Genomic DNA, 7,585 nt, shown 5'->3' with positions numbered 1-7,585 from the left:
TGTGTGTGTGTGTGTGTGGACACCAACACCAAGGTCTAGCATCTTCCTTTATGTGTTCCGTCATTTGCTTATCAGCTTCTGCATTGTCACAACACGGTAGGTCACTGGATGCATCTGATTTTCTGAATCCACTAAGAAAATGACCTGAACTGGCAGGTTGTCCAAGTTGGTGGAAAGGAAGGGGCTGAGAGTTGGTAAATCCATGCAAATTCCTGGGAAAAGTCTTGGAACAAAAATAAAAGAGAGACTGAAATCCAGAAGAAAACCGTCTTTTTTTTCCTTTGGTCCCCTTTTTGTCTTGTGGTCTGAGCTCTTGCCAAGGCCCAGCTACCTGCTTTCATTTGCACAACTTGTCTCCATGGCATTAGAGCTTTGCCAAGTGAGTTTAGAAGCAAAAGAACAGTTATATTTAACACAGCAGATTTTTAAAAAGCTAAGTATGAAAATATGTGTGCTTAAACTTTTGTCTCATTTCACTATCAAGATAAATTCCAGTTCTTCTTGGTGTCAACAATTCCACGCCTGCAAATTAGGAACCGTAGGAAATTCATAAGGTAGCATTTAAGATGTCAGGTTTTTTTTAATGCCTAATTACAAAGCATGGAGCTCAAGTCATTTGTGTTGATTTACCCAATTTCCCATTGTCAAGATCTGTGTCTACGCCTGATGTGATTATGTTAATGTGCTAATTAAGTCTGATGTCCTTTAGAATACATTCTGCTTCCAGTCACATAAGAAAATACCAGAAGGGTGTTTTTCTTGAACCTGGTCTGGAACAACGGGCTAAGTACTCTGGGACAGCAGGAAATGTAATCTTTTGGATGGAGCTGTTCTAGACGCAGTGTAACCTGAGCAGTTAAACACAGGAATAAGGTTCGAGAACTGGCCACAAGAAAGGGCTCATGCTGGGTAGTTGGTCTTGCTTCCATCATCGTGGCTGGAACCAGGGTGTGCCTGCTTGCTTGTGGGCCAGCAGGCTCTGGGGACATAGCAGGAAGGGAGTCAAAACTCTTCTGCCTGGAGATGTCACCAAAGACCACCTTGCCCTTGAATTTCCATTTTGTTCCATTTTTCTTCCTGACTCAATTTAGGCAGATTTTTGTTTCTTTGTGTACTGATACTGCTTTTGATTTTTCTTTTGAAGCTCTAGGGAAAGGCCTGATGTGTTGGTCTTATCCAAGACCATAGGCATCTCAGAAAAGGGAAAGTCAAGTGCTTTAATTTGCATGGGAAACGCTTGTGTGGTGCCTAGAGAATTCTTCAAGGTTGGATTTCATGATACGGAAAGAGCCTTTTTCGATTCTAATTAGTATTGAGACATAGACTTTTTTAATCATAGCTGACTCTTTGGCATCTGCTAATTAAGCTTCTCCTAAAGCTGGTGCACACTTTAAGCCATGCTTCTGAGTCTCTTTCAATTCCGAATCAGCGTCTATGGTTTTTCCTGAGCTCATCATCCTCCGACCATCATGAGTGTAGCTGATGGAGCGTTCACACTCCAGGACACGGGGTCTTGGAGCTGAACTCTTCCTCTCTTATCAAAAAACAGTTTAGTCTGAGCTGTGCATGCACAGGAAATAGCAATTACATTCAGGTGACTGTGACCACGACACACCCTGGCCATTGTTCCTTCTGGGGCAGGAATGTGCATCCCGGGATCCATGGAATACTGCTGAAGCTTCCTTCTCAGGATTGTGGTGAGAAATGCCCGGCATAGAGCCAGACACTCAGAAAGCAATCGGTGAGTGACAGCTGCTAGCAATGCTACACTCGTGTTTTGAAAGGGTTCTGTAAATGCAAATCATTTTACTTCTGGAATAATTTAAGGCTCAGTTTAGATGTGTGTTTATTCTCACACAAATGGTAAACTGAGATCAAAGTTCTACATGACTAGGTTGATCATTTCGGTGTGGTGGGCCTCAACTTGACCCGCAGATGTGGCTGGTTTTGTCAGTCCTGCTTAACTGAGGGCATCCCACCAGCCAGCCATGGGTTTGGCAGACAACTTCCTAGTGCCAAAGGCTCTCTTGTGGCTGGTCCAGCTACATGCCCAAAGGAGTGAACCACAGACAGGGATCTTTAGACAGGTAGAAAAACAGGCCTTTTGTACCACAACACACCTGTTGGGATGTTTGCGATCCCAAACACTGACACTATCAAATGCTGAGAGGGACAAGGGCTCTCGTTCATTGCCAGTGAGGATGCCACTGGGATGGCCGCTGTGGCAGGCAGTTTGCTGTGTCCTGCAAAACCATATGCAGCCCAGCAATCGCACTCCTCGGTATTTGCCCAAGTAAGCTGAAGACTGCCGTTTGCACAAAAACCTGCACACAGATGTTTGCAGAAACTTTATTCCTGAGTGCCCAAACTTGGAAGCAACCAACACATCCTTTAAGAGGTGGTAGGGGATATGGCTCAACTGGCTAATCCTCTAACTCCAAGCACTGGGATGCCATATGGGCAATGGTTCACGTCCCATCCAACTTCCTGCTTGTGATATGGGTAGGCAATGGAGGACAGCCCAAAGCTTCGGGGCCCTGCAACAACATGGGAGAACTGGAGGAAGCTCCGGGCTCCTGGTTTTGGATCAGCTCAGCTCCAGTCATTTTGGTCATTTGAGAATGAACCAGCAGATGGAAAATCTCTCTGTAAATCTGCCTCTTCAATAAAAATAAATGGCTTTCAAAAAAACACACACAAAAAATGGTGCATTCACATGATGGAGTATCATTCAGATTTCACAAACCACAAACGACCCTCAGAGAACAGTTTAATGGGTGGAACCAGTTTGAACAGAATGTACTCTACATGGTTCTGATTCTAGGTTGTTCTGGACAAGGAGACAGGGAGTTGGCAGGGAGTAAGGATGAAGTGCTGGGAAGCAAAAATGTTTAGGACAGTGAAACTATTTTGTATGATCCCACAAGAGCAGATGTGTCATACTCCAGTAAGCCGACACAGCGGAGCACTACACACTCATAATATTTGAAAGTCCTTTATTTGCAGTGGTGGAGAATGGGCTCATACCCCAAAGATATCCCCACCCTGAACTACAGAACAGCACAGTTTATAAAGGCAAAAACCAATAACCAGGAGGAATTCGGAGTAGAGAGGCTGAGCTAATGTAGAACCACCTTAGGGATGAGAAATTACTAACTTAGCAAGTTTTGGTTGCTGATTAGGTTCAACTTATTTTTATATTAGTCATTCTTTAACATCCTCGCCAGGGGTTTGAGAGTTCTTGCCAAGCAGGATGCAGTATTCTCAGCCTAAAGACAGTCTCACAGGGTTGTGTGTGTGTATGGTTCTCTCAGCCTGGATACAGTCTCGTGTGTGTGTGTGTGATGTACCTCACCCAAGGTGCAGCCCAGCTCAGCCTGGAGGCTCAAGGCAGGCCTGTTATTGCAGACGCCGTCATCGCGTTTTGTCCGTGTTCAGTGTGAAGAGGGAGGTGCAAGGTGAGTGATGGACTCTGGACGAGGGTGCATCACTGTGGCTGCATCAAAGCCCCCCTTGGCGTGGACGTTCGTGGTGGGGGAGGCTGTGTGTTTTGAGGTGGGTGGACAGGATGTCTATGACAAGTCTATTTCCCAGACAATTGTTCTGTAAGCCTAAAACTGCTCCAAGAAACAGATCCGTTAAAGAAAAAAGTGAAGGAATTATCAGGTTAGAACAGATTAAGTAGGGAGAAAGAGCTGTGATGGCTAGCCTCAGCGTGGTTAGGCCGTGAAATCAGTGTTATTTTTTTCATGAAGGATACTTAACATTGGAGAAAAAGAAACAGTTTGGGGCTTTGATAGCTATCTATCTAGGAGTACTTCAAAAAGTTTGCAAGAAAATACAGATTAAAAAAAAAACAGATGCATGGATTTCAACATTTCTGTATTAAAATACGTTTGTCTTTTGATTGTGTTTTTTTTTTTATTAAATTTTTAAAAAGATTTTTTTTATTTGAAAGACAGAATTTCAGAGAAGGATAGGCAGTTAAAGAGAGATTCCATCCACTGATTTAACTCCCCAAATGGCTGTTCTGGCTGGAGACAGTCTGGTACAAAACTGGGAGCCAGGAGCCTCCTCCTCAGGGTCCAAGCACGTAGGTCACCTTCCACTGCTTTCCCAGACCATAAGCAGGAAATGGATCAGCAGTGGAGCACCTGGGACGCAAACCAGCACCCATACAGAATGCTGGCACAGTAGGTAGTGATTTAGCCCATTACACATGGCACTAATCCCTCCATGAATGTTTTGAAGTCACATTGTGAGATAATTTTTTGGTTTTACAGTCCTATGCTGTGGCAGAAGAGAGAGTAAAATATTTGGAAGGAAGGTTCCTAATGAGCTAGGTATTTAGCCTAGAAGTTTTGACAGCTGCCCTTCTCATAGGAGTACCTGGGCTTAGTACTGCCTCTGGATCCAGCCTAGCCCTGGCATCTGGCCCCAGCTTGCTGCTCATGGGGATCTGAAGTGCTAGGGTTCCTGCCACCCACAGTAGAGATCTGAGTTGTGTTTCTGGCTCCCAGCTTTGGCCCAGCCATTGTAGGCCTCTAGGGAGTGATGAGCGAACCAGCTTTCTGTCCATCTGCCTCTATGTCTCTTTCTCTGTCCTTCTCTGTGTCTCTTTATCTCTCAAACACATGAGGAAAAAAAAAAAAGCAAAGGACTAGCATGTCTCCAAGTACTGACAAAAGTTCAGAAGGAAATAATGCGGGTGTGTAGACACCATCGACAAGCAGGGGAAGCAATATGCTAAGAGTTGCTGGGGACTGTTTAGCAGAGTTCTTTGACGATTTGTTATGAATCTGTTTTTTCAAAAATTAAAAAGGTACAAAACTGCTCTAACTAACCAAAGAGAATAAAAAATACATTAGGAAAAGAACTATACTATTGTAGTAACATGGGAAAAATTTGTCGGGAGGTGGGAGTTTGAGGGGGAAATCCAGTCTATATGAAATTGTACCACAAATTCAAAAATTCAAAAAAGTATATAACAAAAAAATACGTTAGGAGTATTAATCACATTTTGAAGCGACGATAGCATACTAAATTTCCCTTCTGATTGCTTCATTCTTGACAAAGCCATTCATAAATACACAGACATGGTGTTTTTTCCTTCTTGCACAGAAGGTAGAACGCCACCTGCTATTTCCTGCGGACAGTGTATAATCCCACACTGCAGCTATGCGTGGTGGTGTGGCTGCCTTCTCATCCTTGACTTTTATATTATTTCTCTGTCATTCATCAATTCCCTAGTTCTTCTATTGTTCAAAAAAAGGAAGTATCCATGTATCCATGTACGACTGATCAAAGGGCAACCACCGCCCTGCCTTGCTCTTGCACCTGCCCTGTCACATAAGTGCATCCCATTGGTCAGAAGCGTAGCCACAGGAGCGGCTCCTGAGTGGCCGGCCTGCCAGCTACGGCCGTGGATCTGACCCTCTGAGTCTCGATTGTGTCATTCACTGGCTGTATAACTTTGACCAATTACCAAAACCTCTCTTAGCCTCCACTTCTGTTACCTCACCTCCTTAGGATATAGAAGCGATTTCAAAAATTTCACAGAAGAATGAAATGAATAGGTAATTTAGATTTGGTGCCATAATGCTGGAATACGTGCCCCACCAGGGGCCTTTCAAAGTTCATACAAATGATATGATGAAAAAGCATGTATGGATTTCAACATTTTTGCACCCAAATAAGCTTATCTTTTAATTATGGCTTTTCATCAACTCTGCATTTTCTTGTCCTGGTCTATCTGTGTTTACCAAACTGCGGATCCCTGCTTACTCTATTCATTCTCTCTACACAATCTTCTAAATCTTATTCTAACCTACTTCATTAGGCTAATAGGGAAGCTCCAGCTTTGAGATTAAATTGGCAGAAAACTATCAGTGGGAAGGACTCCACTTTGTATAAATTAGTACACTCCGGGAAAAAAATTAAAATCAGATTAATCTAGGTTCAAATACTCAGCTGTCATTTATCAGTTGTGTGATCTTAGGCAAATCACTTACCCTCTAAGAATACCAGCTATTAGGTCTGCAAAATGGAAATAATATTAATTACATTGTAAAGAGTCATACTAGGTTTGTCCATGGTACCTCAGTAGGTTAAGCCAAGGCCTGGTATGTCAGCTTCCCAATGTAGAGGACCCAGTTCAAGTCCTGGCTGTTGTGTGTTTCAGTTCAGCTCCCTGCTACTGCAATAAACCAGCAATGATGACCCCAAGTCCCTGGGTTTCTCCCACCCGTGTGGGGAGACCTGAATGGAGTTCTTGGCTCCTGGCTTTCACCTGGACTAACCTTGACTATTACAGGTAGTTTAGGAGTAAACCAGCAGATGGAAGAGCTCTTTTTCTCCATTTCTCTCTATTATTCTGCTTTCAAATAAATAACTCTTTTGGGCCAGTGTCATGGCATAGTAGCGTAAGCCTCTGCCTGCAGTGTCAGAATTCCCTCTGGGTGCTGGCGTGAGTCTTTGTTGCTGTACTTCTGATCCAATTCTCTGCTTGTGCACTTGGGAGCCCAAGTACTTCGGCCCCTACAGCCACATGGGAAACTTTTGGAAGAGGCTCTTGGCTTTGGGCCAGCGCAGTTCCAGTCATTGCAGCAATCTCGGAAGCGAACCAGCAAATGGAGGATTGCACTCTTTGTCAATCAACCTTTCAAAGAAAAACAAATAAATCTTTAAAATAGATAAATAAATCTTAGGAGAAAAAAAAATTCTAATAAATGGCCAACCGTAATGTTAATAAAATAATAAAGCACATAGGTGCCCTAGATTTTGTGAGCCTGCACAGATATGGATCTATACAGTCACTTGAGTCGGAAAGTGGTGTAATTGTTCCACAGATGGTGCTGGTAGAAGGTGGACACCAGTGAGCAGACGGTGCTTTCCAGAAGGGCCAGCGACTGCCCTGCATCGTCTCGGAACACAACCGCTGATCCGCAACTGTGTTTCCTAAGGGACAGGCTGAAGGGCCCCAAGGTGGGCTTCTTTTAATCGAGGAATCAAATGACGAGTGTCCCAGGCAGTCTGTGGGCTGGGTTTTCGTGCTTATTCAAGGAAGGGTCATGAGCACCACTGGACCTTGAACATGGACGCTGGCTGATCAGGCACCTCTCAGTCCCAACTTTGACTTGTAATGACCTTTCCCTCTCACCCCTCCGTGAGCCGGGGTGTGAAGCAATGTCTGCAGGAGCCTTGCTCTGCCCTTTGCAATAAGTATCTCATTTCCTCCACCAGATTGGGCAGATCTACAGCCAGCTCCTCCACATAGTTTGTGGGTTGCTCAGCAGTGATCTCAGGGGTTCCCATCTCTCGCCCACCACCCCTGATTTCCTGAGAGACTCGAAAAGCAGGGGTGATGAGAAGGGTTCTCAGGTTTATCTCTAAACTACAGACTAATCGGTTTGTAACCTTCACTTCTAAATTCTGTGTTGAAAATAACCAGATGCTCAAAATGCCCAAATCTAACCCATCTGAGCGCTAGAGCCAAGGTTCCTGAAATAAATGTCCTTAAATAGAAACCCGTTTGATTTCCCCTCATAGTGTGACCTTGTCACCTGTCCTTTGTTGGTGGTAATTT

Source organism: Ochotona princeps, chromosome 6 (genome assembly GCF_030435755.1).
Source record: "Ochotona princeps isolate mOchPri1 chromosome 6, mOchPri1.hap1, whole genome shotgun sequence".
NCBI classification, from domain to species: domain Eukaryota; kingdom Metazoa; phylum Chordata; class Mammalia; order Lagomorpha; family Ochotonidae; genus Ochotona; species Ochotona princeps.
This window is presented reverse-complemented; position numbering follows the sequence as displayed.